The following is a 16,187-nucleotide window of genomic DNA, read 5'->3' on the forward strand; positions in this document are numbered from 1 at the left end:
CTTACGAATTACTGCAACATGCAATTATAGGACCACAAAAACCCCCAAAACACTGAGCCCGAGAAACTCCTGTGAGACAGAACAAGAACATACTTGAATACTAGCAAAGGAATAACAAACCTGATGTTCTTCGTTGGTTTACGAGAAAATATTTTTAAAATAGCAATAGATTGCTTAAGCTTGGCCACTTTTGACGTGAGCTGATTTTCTAATTAAATTGGGATAACAGCACCTTGTAGCTAGATGGTAAGTAGAAGACGAGTAGCTTCTCACCAGTGTGACAAAATCTACGCAAATCTCGCCTTTTACGGTGAGGGTGGTGATGCACACACTCCAGCATTGTTGCTCAGATTTGCAGCCACCTTCTGGGGTATTTTTTGTTGAATATGCCTCAGGATGGATGCTGGGACATAGAGTATCTATCTAGTACTTTTCCTAGATACTTCCAATGATTTCTGTTATGAATGTATCAAATTAACTCTTCTTAGCAGTAAGGAGGAGAGAACTCGCATTGCTTCACTTGAAATCCTTGAAAACACAATTTAAAACTTTTGTCTCTCTTTAGTCATTTTGAGGTTTCGATTAGGACATTACAATTTTGACTTGTATTTTCTTGTTGATTAAAAGAGACTTTTCTAATGTTTGTCATCCTCTTTATGAAGTCCCTTCAAGGATTTAGCCCATTTTTTTCGTTGTATAATTATTGATCTTTAAATAGTATTTACAAATTTTGCATATGAAATCTAAGTCAAATGCACGTAAAGCAAATATATTTTCAGAATCTATAAATCTGCCTTTTTGCTCTCCAACTGTCTTGGATAAGCATAATGTATTAGCTCTAATATAATCAAATTTACCAATCATTTGCTCTATGGTATTTGCCCTCACGAAAATGACAGTGTTGTTGCACTTTATTTTTTTCCCTTATATCTTGTTTGCAACTCACATTTCAGTCTGCACCTCACTCAAAATGGATTTTTGTAGATGAAATGCATGAAATAATCTTTTAATTATGCTTTAAAAAGGCATAATTATTATACCTTTAAAGTATGTCTTAATTTTACCAATATAAATCCTTCGTTGTTTGTCTGTTTCATCAAATTGCCTTAGTTCTTCCTAGGCTTTTGCATTTCTCACCAGTTTTTAAAATCGTTTTGTCTATTTAAAAGCAAAACAAAAGAAAACAAAACAAAACACATAACCCAACTGTGTATTGCATTGGACTATTTTTTCATTGGGAAAAAAATCTGTACAATAAAACTTTTGATCCATCAACATAGTATATCCCTACATCTATTTAGAGCTTTAACTTTCATCAAAATTACTTTGTAATTTTCAACGTAGATACTAGTTATTTTATTTTAGGGATGCTTTGGTAACTAGTATCTTTTTTCAGTTCTTTTTTTTACCTTTTTCTGTTGTTGAGATTTAGAACTATTTGACTGACTTTTGTATTTTGACCTTTGTATTGAGCAATCTTGCTAAATTCATAAATTAATTCTAATAGATTATAGATTTTCTGTAATAACTCATTTTGTCTTCAAACAAGGACAAATTTAATTCTTCCTTTCATTTATGCTTTTTATTCCATTATGCTGCCTTTTGCAATGATGTATTAAATAAGATGATTATAGAAGACAGCCTTACTTTTACCCCAGTTTCAAGACAAAGCTCTCAATATTTTATCACCAGGTATGATCTTTACGATAAGTTTGCTTGTAAATATTCTTTATCAGATTAAGAAATTCCACTTCTATTCCTGATGAGTTGAAAGTTTATCAGAAATGTGTACTAACTTAAATGACTTTATAGCATCTATTGAGATGGTCTTATAACCGTCTCTTTTTTTCTGCTAACTTGGGGAATTATACTTATAAATTTTCAAATAGTAAAGCTAGCGTATGCCCGAATAAACCTCATGAATGATGACATATTATCCTTTTTAAACGTAACCAGATTTAGCTTGCTAATATTAAGATTAAAATTTTTCGTCTTTGTTTATGGAAAGAATTTAACTATAACTTTTCTTTCTTGTGATGATTTTGTCCACTTTGTATGTCTAGGTTATATAACCGGCCTCCTAAAAAGTCCCAGTACACATTCTCTTTTGTTCTGTTCTCCAAAAGATGTCATGTAAGATAAGACTCTTTCTTTATTATATATTAAGTGAAATTCATCACTGAAGCAAGTGATTCATTAATAGGAATAGGAATAGGTGGAATTCTTAATAGTAAGGTTTTCTATAACACCTTTACAGTTTTGATAGACATCTAAGATATGGAACAAATCGCATTTTCTATTTCTTTTTCTGTTGGTTTTGCCATATTTGTTACTATTTTTTTATTTTTTTTTTAATTTTTTAACGTTTATTTATTTTTGAGACAGACAGATACAGAGCATGAACGGGGGAGGGTCAGAGAGAGGGAGACACAGAATCTGAAACAGGCTCCAGGCTCTGAGCGGTCAGCACAGAACCCAACACGGGGCTCGAACTCACGGACAGCGAGATCATGACCTGAGCCGAAGTCGGACGCTTAACTGACTGAGCCACCCAGGTGCCCCACTATATTTAATTAATATACTTATTTCTTTCAAATTGGCAGATTTATTGGATATAATTTATTTATAACAAATCACTCAGGAAACTATTTCTTGGAAAGTAGTCAAATCTTTTTATTCTTTCTATTCAAATTAGGAATTAAAATAACTGCACAAGAAAAATGAAATTGGGACAAGATGGCAAGGGGAGTGGGGGTTCATCATTATGCAAAAAAAGCCGAACTGACTTGCAACTTTATTTTTGTCTGGCAGAGCGGACTGTGTGTGTATGTGTGTGTGTGTGTGTGTGTGTGTGCGTGTGTGTGTTTCTTAAAAATTTGTAAAGAGTAAATCTGAGACCCAGGCTTCTCCTTATTGATTGTTCAAGCCCTCCAAATTGTGAGTGAACATGCACAAAACATCAAGGACAGATAGGATAGTTGAGAAAATGACATAAGAGGTTACTTTTCAGAAAATGGAGATTGGGTAGATGGGTGGTAACATATTTAGGAAACCAGAGGAAGCTGCATCCTAACTTGTTTTGATGTGTTTCCATCTATTACAGTTTTCATTCTTGATGCACAAAATACCCTCTTTCTTTGTCCAGTAGGTTCCTCTTCCAGTCAGCTCCTGCTTCCTCTAGGCGTGACTCTACTAGCTCTGAAAGCTAGTTTGTTTTCTGGTATGTGAAGCTGGTTCAGATCCATCTTGTATATTTTCTGCTGCCAGTCTGAGACTGGTTCTTTGTGCAGGAAGTCTTAGTTCCTCTGAGTGGAAAAGAACTATTTAGAGATCATAATCTGGGCACTCAGTGTGATCATGCCTAGTGAGCTGTTCACTTTACCCCAAAGTAACCCTAGCAGTACTGTTGGTTTGGTATGACCCATTTCAGGTTCATTCTCCTCCAAGTTGCTATTTGATTCTTCAATCATTCTTGTGTATTCTATGCATTTCTCTTGGTTGAGTAAGTGCTTTCAAGAATATACATGCTTGCCCCCCTTGCCTCCGAGTTTAGAGATCTGACAACTGAATGATCTCATTGTCATGTTGTTTAGAAACTCTAAGGATTCAATGTCCTGAAGTGTGACATATGAGAGCTTATGAACAGAATTTGGGAAAGAATTTAATGTGATGCTGTCACAGTCTAACATTCTTGGATAAGGGCAGAGTAGGGGAAGATTATTTTTAGCTGTCATGATGTTACTGTTGATGACAGGACAAGAGAGTCTGTGGCTATTTGTATTCTAACCATAATACTTAAAATTACTTCTTGATAAAGGTTTGCATTCTTTTTTGTTTATGTTTTTATTTTTCATGAACTGTGAAATCTAATTGTCAGACAACAGGTGTACTATGGCTTGTAACTATATTCCCAAAACATGACAAAAAAGGAGATTTGGAAGAAATAGCATACATAATGTATTCTTCAGGAATGTCTTTCTAATTATTTCAAGAGATAAAAATGATATCAGTGCTAAAAGAAAATTAAAAAAGAACACAGAACAAAAAGCTGTGAAATAATGCAATGTATAGCATTCATACATGATTTCAGAGAAGCGATAAATTTGGATTGGAAACATATCGATTCACTTATTAATTCATGTATTTACTCACAGCTTCTTCCATATATGTTGCAGTGATTTATATAAATGCATATAGTGTGAATATATTATGAATTACAATGCCCACAATTATCAAATGAATAGAGAAATTGTGTGAAGGGAAATTTGACAAGTATCAATCCTTTTAGAAATATGCACAACTGATGAATTAAGATTTTCACTTCCATTAATTTACATGAAGAACATGAACCTAAGGATTTGACAATGAAGATAGTTAACACAATGCTATTTGTCATGGTAGTAATGTGTTTACCACTGGATGCAGCATAACTGTTCAGCCATATGAAAATACTTCAAATAAATGATAAAACCTTCATATGATGTCATATTATAAAACCACTGAATATCATGTTTTCAAATAATGTTTAATGACACAAAAATATAGAGTATGAATTTAAAAATATAATATAAAATTATATTTTAGCACATTTTAAGCTTGTTAAAATAATCATCAACACAAAATTCATGGAAGATTAATGTGAATAGATCCAAATATTTGAAGTGGTTATTTCGCATGTCTATTTACAGTTAATTTTAAATTAGTTTTATATTATTTTTTTCTATTTTTCAATGATTCCTACAAGGATTTCTTTTTGTAGAATGACTTTTCGTGATATAAAATTTTATTGCACCTTTACAATGTGATACATGCAATAATTAAGATATCTATCTATACATAGATAGATTAGATAGATAGATAGATAGATAGACACACCCACATTAGGAAAAAGGAGAAATAGGGCAGAAAAATTCATTAATTAATCTATGTATCTACTTACAGTAGTAATTAACATGCTTTCAAATATTTTACAGCTGCTAAAATAGACCAAACTCTGATTTGGGCTCAGAGTTCTTAATTATCAGATAAACACAGACACAAAAAAAACTATTACATGATTGGCAGTATAAATAAGCCAAAAGCAAACCAGTTACTCAGAGGAAATGTGATTATCCTTGGTAATGGGACTTAAGAGAACTTCTATTGGACTTCATAAGAGGATACCGAGTTATATTGTCAAATGAAATAGACAGGAAGTCTTTGTTGAATGGGCAGCATTCCAACCAAACCTTTAGGTTTGAATATTTGAATAGGTAGAGAAGGCATTGAATAGACACATTCCAGACAGAGAAAACAAGAACAAAGTTGTAAAGTGATGAATGAGCTCAACACGTTTCAGGTCATTTAAGATGGAAAGAGTAGAGGGTTTATAATGGAGAGACGCTGATAAAGTATGACGTGCAAATGTCAAACATAAAACTCCTTGGGATAGACATGAAGATGGAGATAGGGAGGGGAGAAGGAGAGGAAGAGGCAGAGAGAAAGAGAAGCGCATTAAGATCCACTGGGGTGGTGGACTATGCATCGGTATCTGAAAAAGAAAATATTGGTCACATTTAGAAGAAGAAAAATACTCGTATAAAGATTAATTTTGCGTATTTAGAGAGAAAACTTTATAACATCATAAAACACCTACCGTTTATTGGTCTTTTAGGGAGTGGTGGAAGTTTTGATTAACAAGTCTTTAATCATCACAACATTTTTAAGATAGGGATATTTATTCCCATTTTGAAGATATGGGCATTAAATGGTTGAGTCAGTTGCCAAGATTGTACAACGGGTACAGATAAGGTTTGGTAGCTACTCTGCCTGTTTCCAATGTGTCTGTTCATTTCCATCTATATATTGTGGTACCTAAAAATGAAGGCTCTGGATTCAGACATATGAGTTTAAAAAATGGCCCATTGGCTGTTAGAACATCTTGGTATTTCCATTTCCTCCTTTTATAAATGAGTATGAGTATACATGAGTATGATAATAATGTAATACACCTTACAAGTTACTTTTGAAGATTAAATGATTTTTTTTTTATTTGTAATGTATCTAAAATAGTACCTGGCACATCTCATTTACCTCTCCTTGTATTTTTCTATCTCTTCTCACCTTGAGCCAAATATGGTAGAAAATAAGGAAAAATAATATTGTAATTTATTGCTCTGAAATAAAATACTTAATAAAAAATCACTGTCGCCTCCAATTCTGTCCGTCTTCCCATATTTTTAAAACCTGGTAGCGGTATCATCATTTTTCTGAGAATTTTCTTATGACTATCCTAACATCCACAACTTACAAGGGTTAGGTGTCCCACCTCATGCTACCATAGCTTGACAGGACTCATTTTATCTATTTATGTACCTCCGGAGTCTGCCAAGTTGTAGGTGCATAATAAACATGCCAATTATAAAGGAAGTGTTTAATTTCAGTCATTAGTCTTAAAAGAAAATTTCCTTAAACCTAGTATACTGTACTTGCTCAGAACTCAAGTGCCTAGACTATAAAATTCTCAGAAAGCACTTCAATATTTTATGTGTTTTATTTTATTTTTTTTATTTTTTTTTTTTAATTTTTTTTTCAACGTTTATTTATTTTTGGGACAGAGAGAGACAGAGCATGAACGGGGGAGGGGCAGAGAGAGAGGGAGACACAGAATCGGAAGTAGGCTCCAGGCTCTGAGCCATCAGCCCAGAGCCTGACGCGGGGCTTGAACTCACGGACCACGAGATCGTGACCTGGCTGAAGTCGGACGCTTAACCGACTGCGCCACCCAGGCGCCCCTATTTTATTTTTTTTAGAGAGAAAGATAGAGGGAGGGAGGGAGAGTGTATGAGCAGGGGAAAGGTGCAGATGGAGAGAGAATCTTAAGCAGACTCCATGCTCAGCACAGAGCCTGGGGTGGGGCTTGATCCCAGGGCCCTGGGATCATGACCTGAGCTGAAATCAAGAGTTGAATGCTTAACCGACTTAGCCTCCCAGGCACTCCTCAAAATTCTATTTTAATAGTTACATACATGATTTGATATGAGAATTAGAGACACTGTATTATTCCTGGAAGAACGTTTAGTACACAGACATTATGTAAAATTCTAATGACATATATGGAAATTATGCTTACCTGCCTTGAAATTAACTTTGGTTGACAAACTCCAGAATGTACTTTATCTTCAATGGAAGTACTCTTATAACCCTGCTGCAATTATAATAGTGTTTATAGACTAATTAGCAGTGTGGACTGGTCTTTTTATTGCTTTAAGCATGGAATTTATAACACAGACTAACTTAAGACTTAGACTTAAGTTTGTAGTAAGGCTTTTCTGCAAGAAGAAAAATATTTTGTTTACTACAAATAACTCGTTTCTTTCTTTTCAAACTATAGTGTACTCATACATTTTCAGATTATCCTTCACCCATTCAAGCATGAGTAATTCAAAAAGACTTTAAAATCAAATTTGCCTAAAGACTAGACTCTCAGGGATCATTTCCCTAGTTCGTGAAATCAAATTTGCCTATTCGGATTCACATTGCAATTCTTCATGCAGGAAAACAGCCTAGATTCAGAGCCGTATATGTGCTACTTAATTTCTGGGAAGGGGAAGTAAGACTTAAAAAAACTCCCTTCCTGCCTGTACATATTATGTTGCAGGTTTAATTGTCTGTCTTAATTGTGATAGAAAGACACTGAGTACAAAAAAGGAAACCAAAGTTCTGACCTGACAGGCTGACTGCTTTGAAGTAATGAAATAAAATAACTGTTCAATGGAAACATAAGAAGACCTATTATGTATTCGTATTGTTAGTAAGAAAGAAGTGATAGCTTAGTATTTAACCTTTCATCTTAAATTTCTAAATGCCTAAAAACTAATTTCAACCAAAAGGTTAAGAGCTGTGTGCAGATTTAGGAAGCTGGAGTTAGGAATATAAGAAATAAGAAAAAAATGTATAAAATCTGAGTTTTGTAGCATACAATATATGTTTTTTGAATTTAGAAGTTTTAATTATTTTTCTTGCCATATGCCTGGATTTCACAGGTAACATTTCAAAATTAAATACAGATATTACTTGAAATAATAGGCAGTCACATCACGACACATGATAAAACTTTTGAAAAGTAAAGAGAAAGAAATAACTTTGAAAACCGCAAAAGAGAAACTATACCTTGACTGTAAGGAAAAAAAAAATCAAGTGACAGTGTATTTTTCATCAGAAAACCATGGAAGCAAGAAAGAAGTGACACAATATTCTTCAAATGCTGAAACAAAGTAATTATCAGCCTTGAATCTTAGATCCAGCAAAAATATCCTTTAAGAATGCAAAGGAAATTAGAAAGATGAAGGGAGAATAAGAGAATTTGTTATTGGTAGGCCTCCCTTAAAAGAAAGGGAAAAAAAAGAAATTCTTTAAACAGAAAACAATAAAGAAAGCAACTTAATTTTTTTTAATGTTTATTTATTTTTGAGAGACAGAGAATGAGCAGGGGAGGGGCAGAGAAAGAGGGGGACACAGACTCCAAAGCAGGCTCCAGGCTCTGGGCTGTCAGCACAGAGCCAGACACGGGACTTGAACCCATGAACTGTGAGATCATGACCTGAGCTGAAGTCAGATGCTTAACTGACTGAGCCACTCAGATGCCCCAATAAACAGAGCATTTTAAAACATAAAGAAGGAAGAAAGAATAAAGAAAACAGTGAATATAAAGACATTTTCTTTCAACTCTCGGGTATTTTGAATTATATTTGACAGAGCAGACAATGTAATGTTGTTTGCTACGGATATCAATATATGTAAAGGACATTTAAAATAATTATGTTATAAGCAATGGAAGACTAATGGACTTAAAAGGAGGTGAAATTTCTACACTTCACATGAATTGGTAAGATGTGAACACCAGTAGATCTTTGTGGTGATGGAATAGTTCTTAATCTTGATTGAAGTGGTGGTTAGAAGAATCACACACTTGCTTGGAAAAACAAAGAATGCTGGTTTGAAAAGGCTTGTTTCTTAGCTACAAACTCTTAAGCCGTCATTCCATTCAGAATGATCCTTGATTTCAGATTTCCCAAAAGTTCAGATTCCGTAAATGGATTTTATTTATGTTTTAATAGATGTTTACAAAATCATTATTCAACTACCCTTTAAACCCAGTAATATGTCAAAAAATTGATGGACAGGAAAAGTCTGAGTTCCATCTTTCAAATTATTTTGAAACGGATGCTCAAACACAAATGAATTGAAGGAAAGACTCACCCACACACAGACAGGAATTAAACCAACAGGACTATGTTTTATTCTTTAAGGGGAAAAAAAAATCTCTAGTTTTGAAATATTAGAAATAAAAGACCTGTTTGGTTTTGAAAACTTTTTACTTTGAAGTAATTCTAGATTCACAGGCATTTGCAAAGTATGTATAAGCAAGTCTCACGCCCCATAGCCTCTCCCAGTGGCAATATCTTATGTAACTATAGTATATTGTCACAACCAAGAAATTGACAATAATAGAACCTATAGAAGTTATTCAGATTTCAATAGTTATAAATGATCTCATGTGTGTGTTCGTGTGTGTGTAGCTCTATTCACTTTCATTATATGTGTAGCATTGTGTAACCACCTCCACGATGAAAGAAAAGGGTTGAATGAAGAATAGATGTGGCTTATATAAAGGGGTAAAAAGAGGGAGGATTATGGTGATAGGACAGTTGAGTGAATTGTTCTTTTACCATAAAATGTAGAATGTGTTTCTATTTAAAAACTTTAAAAGCTATTTAGAGTAAGGTTTACACTGTTGCCCCTAAGATGAAATTCTCCACGAATAAAATTAAAATAAGCAAGCAAGAAAATGGTGGTTTTCAAGGAATAATTTATTCAAATCACAGCCTACCATTCTCTTTTCAAATTGTCTTACCATTTAAATTAAAGTGTCTGGGGGAAAAAAAGTATTTGACAACAAATAGAATTCAAATGACCTCTTGTGTTTGTTAACCCTATTAATTGCTTTAACATCCAAGTGCCTGCATTTACTGGCACAGAAAGTTCCTGTTATTTATTGCCATTTATTATGGAAGACGTTTGTTCTTTGTGTTTTTCAGCTCTGTTATTCTTAAGAGCCAGGAACTCTGACAGCTGCTGCCAGCCCTGTGCAGTTTGTTTAAAACAATAGGGAAAATTGCCTAGCAACCTCACATCCAGCTTCTGGTACCCTCATGGAGATCACATTCCACACACATTCTGCTCATCTCCATAAGCTCACAGGGGAACACACACACACACACACACACACACACACACACACATACCCCTACAGTCCAAACTAGGCTGACTTTCACTTTTCTTAAAAACTGTGGCCCCGTTGGTCACAACCTACGCATTTCTCCAGCATGCAGATCAAAGCTGCATTGTTGTTAACACTGAAGGGATCACATAGAGATTTACAGAAATGAATTAGTTCCTTCCTCTGTAGATTTCGTTGTTAAAGGTACACTTTTTAAGACCTCAGTGTGCAGCTTCCATTGCTAAAATGGGATAAACATGCTCTTCATACCTTACTAAAAATATAACATCTTTTAACTAGTAATATTGACAAGGTTGAGGAAAATATTACTAGTAATATTGACAAGGTTGAGGAAAATATTTTGAGCCCTTTTCAGAGCATGGTAGAGAAATTAAAACACCATTGTTTGAATCTTGGTGATAGCCAGAATGTTAGGCGACTCCTATTGTATTTCCTTTTCCTATTCCCCTAGTTATTAAGTGATTATGATAGATGTTAAAAATATTATTGGGTTCTGTAAGAAGATCACTATAGCAAAGATTGATTGACAGGAAAGAGTTAGAAGGCTGGACTTCAACTCTGAAATTGTGTTTGCTTGTTTTCTTGTCCCTGTTTATATTGATTTGAACAATCACTTAACTTTTTTACACCAACATCCCTATCGGCAAAATAAGAGTTTACATTGAATGATCACTAACGTCCTTTCTCATCTAACATTCCATAATTCCATAAACGGAATTGATCTTCTATGAGACTGTTTTATACAGAAAATTAAGAAGGAGAAAATGGTTATTGTGGATAGTTTTGTTTTATTTTGTTTTGTGTTCTTATTTAACTACGCCTCAAGGCCAAATATTACTATGAGGCCATATGTCCTGCAAAGCTGAAGTATTTGATTCTTTTTTTTTTAATATATGAAATTTATTGTCAAATTGGTTTCCATACAACACCCAGTGCTCATCCCAATGAAGTATTTGATTCTTTACAGAAAAACTCTGTTGACCCCTACTGTAAGATACAAGAAACTTTATTTATTTATACTCGAAATTAGTCACCTCCACCAGACTGTGTATATCAATGAATGAATAATATTTTAAATATTAAATTATAGGATTCAAGGTTCTAGTTACTCTATTGTTTCAATAGAGTAAACAATTAAAAAGAAATTAAGGACTGAATATAACAAAAGAGGAGTGATATGTGTTTATCATTAATTTCTCAAAATTGGTTAATTATTATATTTACGTTTTCTCATATATGTAAAGCTAAGTGTTTAAAAAACTGGCTGGAAACACCAAAGTTACTATATTCGAAATGTAATATTTATTCAGAGGATGTAAGATGAAAATTTGGAGCCCCTTAAAAAAACACACAACACTAATCCTAAGGAAAATGTGAAACTCAAGGCCCTGGACTTCCTCGATATTATTGACATCAATAAAATTCACTGTCATTGTTGGGGCACCTGAGCAGCTCAGTCAGTTGGGCGTCTGACTTCAGCTCAGGTCATCATCTTGCAGTCTGTGAGTTCGAGCCCCGCGACGGGCTTTGTGCTGACAGCTCAGAGCCTGGAGCCTGCTTTGGATTCTGTGTCTCCCTCTCTCTCTGCCCCTCCCCTGCTCATGCTCTGTCTCTGTCTCAAAAATAAATAAAAACATCTGAAAAAATTTTTAAATAAAATTCACTGTCATTGTTGTAAATTTATACATCCACAGCAAAAGGCTTTACACACTGCAATACACTTTGCATCCACTCCACTGTGATTAGCTCAGCATTATTTCGATTCTCAGTCATAGATTACTCACTCCGAAGTCATTAGCAGAATGTTTAAAATGGAAACAGAAAAATATTGAATCAATGGAGAAAGAAATGTTTACCTTTTTGTTTCTTCTTTGTTAAGCACTTCTACCCAACACCCTAAATAGCAAAGTGCAAGGAGATACAGTTCTAACTTGCAAGGAACTTCTTTGACACATAGGTAATATATGTTTTTTAAGGTGTAATATAGGTTAATGGTTCATCACCTGATGTTCTAATAATCCTGTGATTTAATAGAGGGTCATCACTGAGTAACAGATACAACCCAGTTCCAATGCCATAGAATTAGAACATGGTATTTTAAGAGCACAGAAGAGTGGATTGCATCTATCTTTTTTTACCAAACAGAAGCTTTGCCAAGAACTCCTGGGCCATCCGGTTACTGTCCAAATGGCCTGCTGCCATGAGAAGTGATGCTGGGATGCAAGGCCACAGTAAGAATTTCGTGAGATCCTGGTGCAAAGGGAGAAGAGTGATAAAAGAGGAATTCAAAGGGAGGAAAGGAAGGAAAAGAAAGACGAGGAACAGAAGGAACAGTATTACACTACACAAGTAGGGAGGAACTGAAGAAAGGTTACAATTTTTAGACACGGTCTCCACGCTCTTGATTAGAGTGGTGGGAGGAAATGGAGATGAGTCAACAGGAAAATTAAAGAAATTTGTAGATTTTGTGTGATGATATAAAGGCTCACTTATAGTTACCACCTGGTTTCAGGTATGGCTAGGCTTGTTTAATCAGCTCTAACCTTTTATTCTTTGTCCTTGTTTCTAGTCACATGTACTGCTTCTCTGCCTCTCTGCTTTAAACTTTTGTAACTGTGAAGATCCCCAAATCTGATGCCCTTTTGTTGCCAAGGTTGGGTCAACCTAGTCTCTATGATGGTGAACTTTTATTAAACATTTTCCTTTTAGATCTTGTTCCCTCCCCTACCAATAACAGCCAAATTACCTGCAGACTGATGTCCTGAGTCTCATGCTCTTTTGCCTTTGAACATGCAACCTGTCCATGAATTTCTCTGATTTTGATTCTGCCCAATCACCCAGATTCTGCCATACTGCCTGCACGTGTTTTGCTTTTGCTGCCATCTACTGGGAAACCAACTACTTTATCTCAGATCCTTGCTGACAACTTGATTGCAACTATTCTGCTCACCAGACTTAACTTAATCACCTAGAAATAGACCTGTTCCCCCAGGACCTGATCTACCCAAGTTGGTAGGTCCGCTCCCATATCTAAGATGTCTAATGATGCTGCAAATACCTTGCGAAAAGAATACTAGAAATCATTGAAATGAAAACGGCAGCACAAATGAGAAGGTAAATTTGTTTTCACTCTCTGTTAATTTGACTTAAGGTATATTTTTCCATGTGTACATTCTACGTATCCCTAAAAACCTGCATATCTGGTTACAGAAAGCTTGCTAACATGAGGCTGATATTGGTGAAAAGGCCAGTTTCTATACAGAGTCCATATAAAAGGAACCAGTTAACATTGGTGTTTCAAATGCAGACTTGATATTTAACTCTGGCACCACCATTAACAAGCAAAAAGTTACATAACTTCAAGTCTCAGTTCCTTATCTTTAATACTGTAGTGATACTACCATCAACCTAATAAAATGTGTGAAGAATAAGAAAAGAATTCATGCAAAGTGCTTCTCTCAGTGCCAGGTACTTAGAACTCGCTGATGTGTGGGATCATAGGTGTTGCCCTCCTGCACATATCAAAGATAGGGTCAAATTATGATACAGCAAAATGAAAACACTCCCTTCCTCTTTTTCTAAAACATAGTTCTAGTCTATGGCATCATCGTTTTTATCTCTCTTCCTTTCCTAGAGGAATTCTTTGTCCTCACAGGATAATTCATATAGGTCATTGCCTAACTGGACACATGCAAAAGAAAGAAATAGAATCTAAAAGGAAAGTGAAAGGAACTCTAGGTTCTCTAATGCAGAGGGAATAGTCATGCATGTTTTTAACCACTCATATGCAATTTAAGGGAGCTTGCGTTTCAATGATTTAACTATACCTGCTGGTTTTGCTTTTAGGATTTAAAGAACTATGTTTAAATTAGCAGAAAAGACATGGCTGATCGAGTTGAAAGAAGCCATTTTGTAAAAGAAGCTCATTAATGGACCCTTAACCCAAAGACGTTTGTCAGCAATGTTGTCCTTTCGATTTCTTTGGCAAACATACTCCTAATGGTGGTCCATAAGTGGAGTATATTTACAACTGAAAAAGAAATTCTTGCATGTTTAATTGGTTTCTGGTACTCTTGCCTGACCTATGCCCTCATAAAAGTTCCTATTGAACATTTGCCAATTTGGACCATGACCAACTCCATGTAAAGTTACAATCCCAAGGGGTGCCTGGGTGGCTCAGTCAGTTAAGCATCAGACTTTGGCTCAGGTCACAGTCTCCCTGTTTATGATCAGGGAGATAACCAAGCCCCGTGTCAGGCTCTGTGCGAACAGCTCAGAGCCTGGAGCCTGCTTCAGATTCTGTGTCTCCCTCTCTGTCTGCCCCTCCCTGGCTCACACTCAGTCTCTCTCTCCTTCAAAAATAAATAAACATTTAAAAAAAATTTCAATCCCAATATATTACTAAAACTGGTAAACAAAACTGGCAAGGTGGCAAGTCCTACTCTGATGGTTTGGATTCAGAATTTAGTGGCAATTTTTCTTCTGAATGTAAACAAGTTGGATAAAGTTTAAAGGCTGCAAGTTAAGAAAATCTTTCCATGTTAAGTTTTGTTTTTACCTGGAAGCCTGAAATTTTCAAAACATATTCACCCAATTACTTTTAGAATTGTTGAAGAAACGATGGTGACAGTCTATATCCTTCCAGAAAAAATAAAAGAGTTAACAGAATTTATTAGTGTGCAGTAAGAAAAGGGAGAAAATCTTGATTACCAAGTCTTTCAAATCCCTCTATATTCCACTAAATGCTTCAATTTCGTTGCCTTCGTCTGCTCAGGCTGCCATCATGAAATAACATAGATTGGCTGGCGTAAGCAACAGAAATTTATTTCTCATATCCCTGGAGGTTGGAAAGTTCAAGATCAAGGTGCTGGCCAATTTGATTGCTGGCGAGAGCTCTGTCCTTGGCTTGCAGATGGTCTCCTTTTTGCTGTGTCTTCATGTGGAGAAGAGAGGAAGAGGGGACTCTTTGATTTCTCTTCCAATTAGGACATTAATCTTATCAAATTAGGGCCGCATCCTAATGGTGTCATTTAACCCCAATTACTATGGATCCTATGTCCAAATACAATCACACTGGAGGTTAGGGATTTCAACACGTGAATTTTGGAGTGCACAATTCAGTCCACAACTCAATCTGTGTTTTCAGGTAGAAATAAAATTTCCAATATTGTGTATATCAGCTTTGTACATACTACCAATGTTTGTGCTTCCATGGGTACCTTATATGATAACAGAAAACTCAAAGAAAACAATTGTGCTTAGTAACACACAACTATACTCTAAAGTGTTAGAAATTTGTTACTTTAAAAGACGTTAAATGTAAAGGAATTACTATAAAGCCAATATATTAACAATTAGGTAAGTATGGGAAGCAATGTACTATGATTTTCTCGTATTATTAATAATTGTTTTTAATTGCTGATTATATCATTACATGAGAAAGAGAACACTCAAACTATATGTAAGTCTAACCGAAGGATATTTCAGTTGAGCCTTTTGAAATTAAGCCAGCAGCAAGTGAGAAATTGGAAGGCGCAGATAGTTTGTCACAACTTCAAAATAGTAACGGTCATCGGGAGAAAGTTCATTTGACGTTAGAAGAATATAACTTTATAATTAGCACAGAAATGTCACATATATTATTTTATTTCCTCCTACACTCTCTCTCTAAAAAAATAAAACAATCAATTAGTAGTATTATTTCCCACTCATTTAAAGGAGCTGGTCTAAAATGATCATGAATGTGTTAAAGTTACATTAGTATCTGGCAAGTTGTCAGAGCATTAGGATAACTCTTCTTTAGAAGATTTAGCCTAAACCTTCTAAATCTCAGTGTCTAAATAGCACCATCTTTACTCACTGCCTCTTGTTAATAACTGACTTTATGGTTGCTATCAGTAAGAAA

Source organism: Prionailurus viverrinus, chromosome B1 (assembly GCF_022837055.1).
Source record: "Prionailurus viverrinus isolate Anna chromosome B1, UM_Priviv_1.0, whole genome shotgun sequence".
NCBI lineage: Eukaryota > Metazoa > Chordata > Mammalia > Carnivora > Felidae > Prionailurus > Prionailurus viverrinus.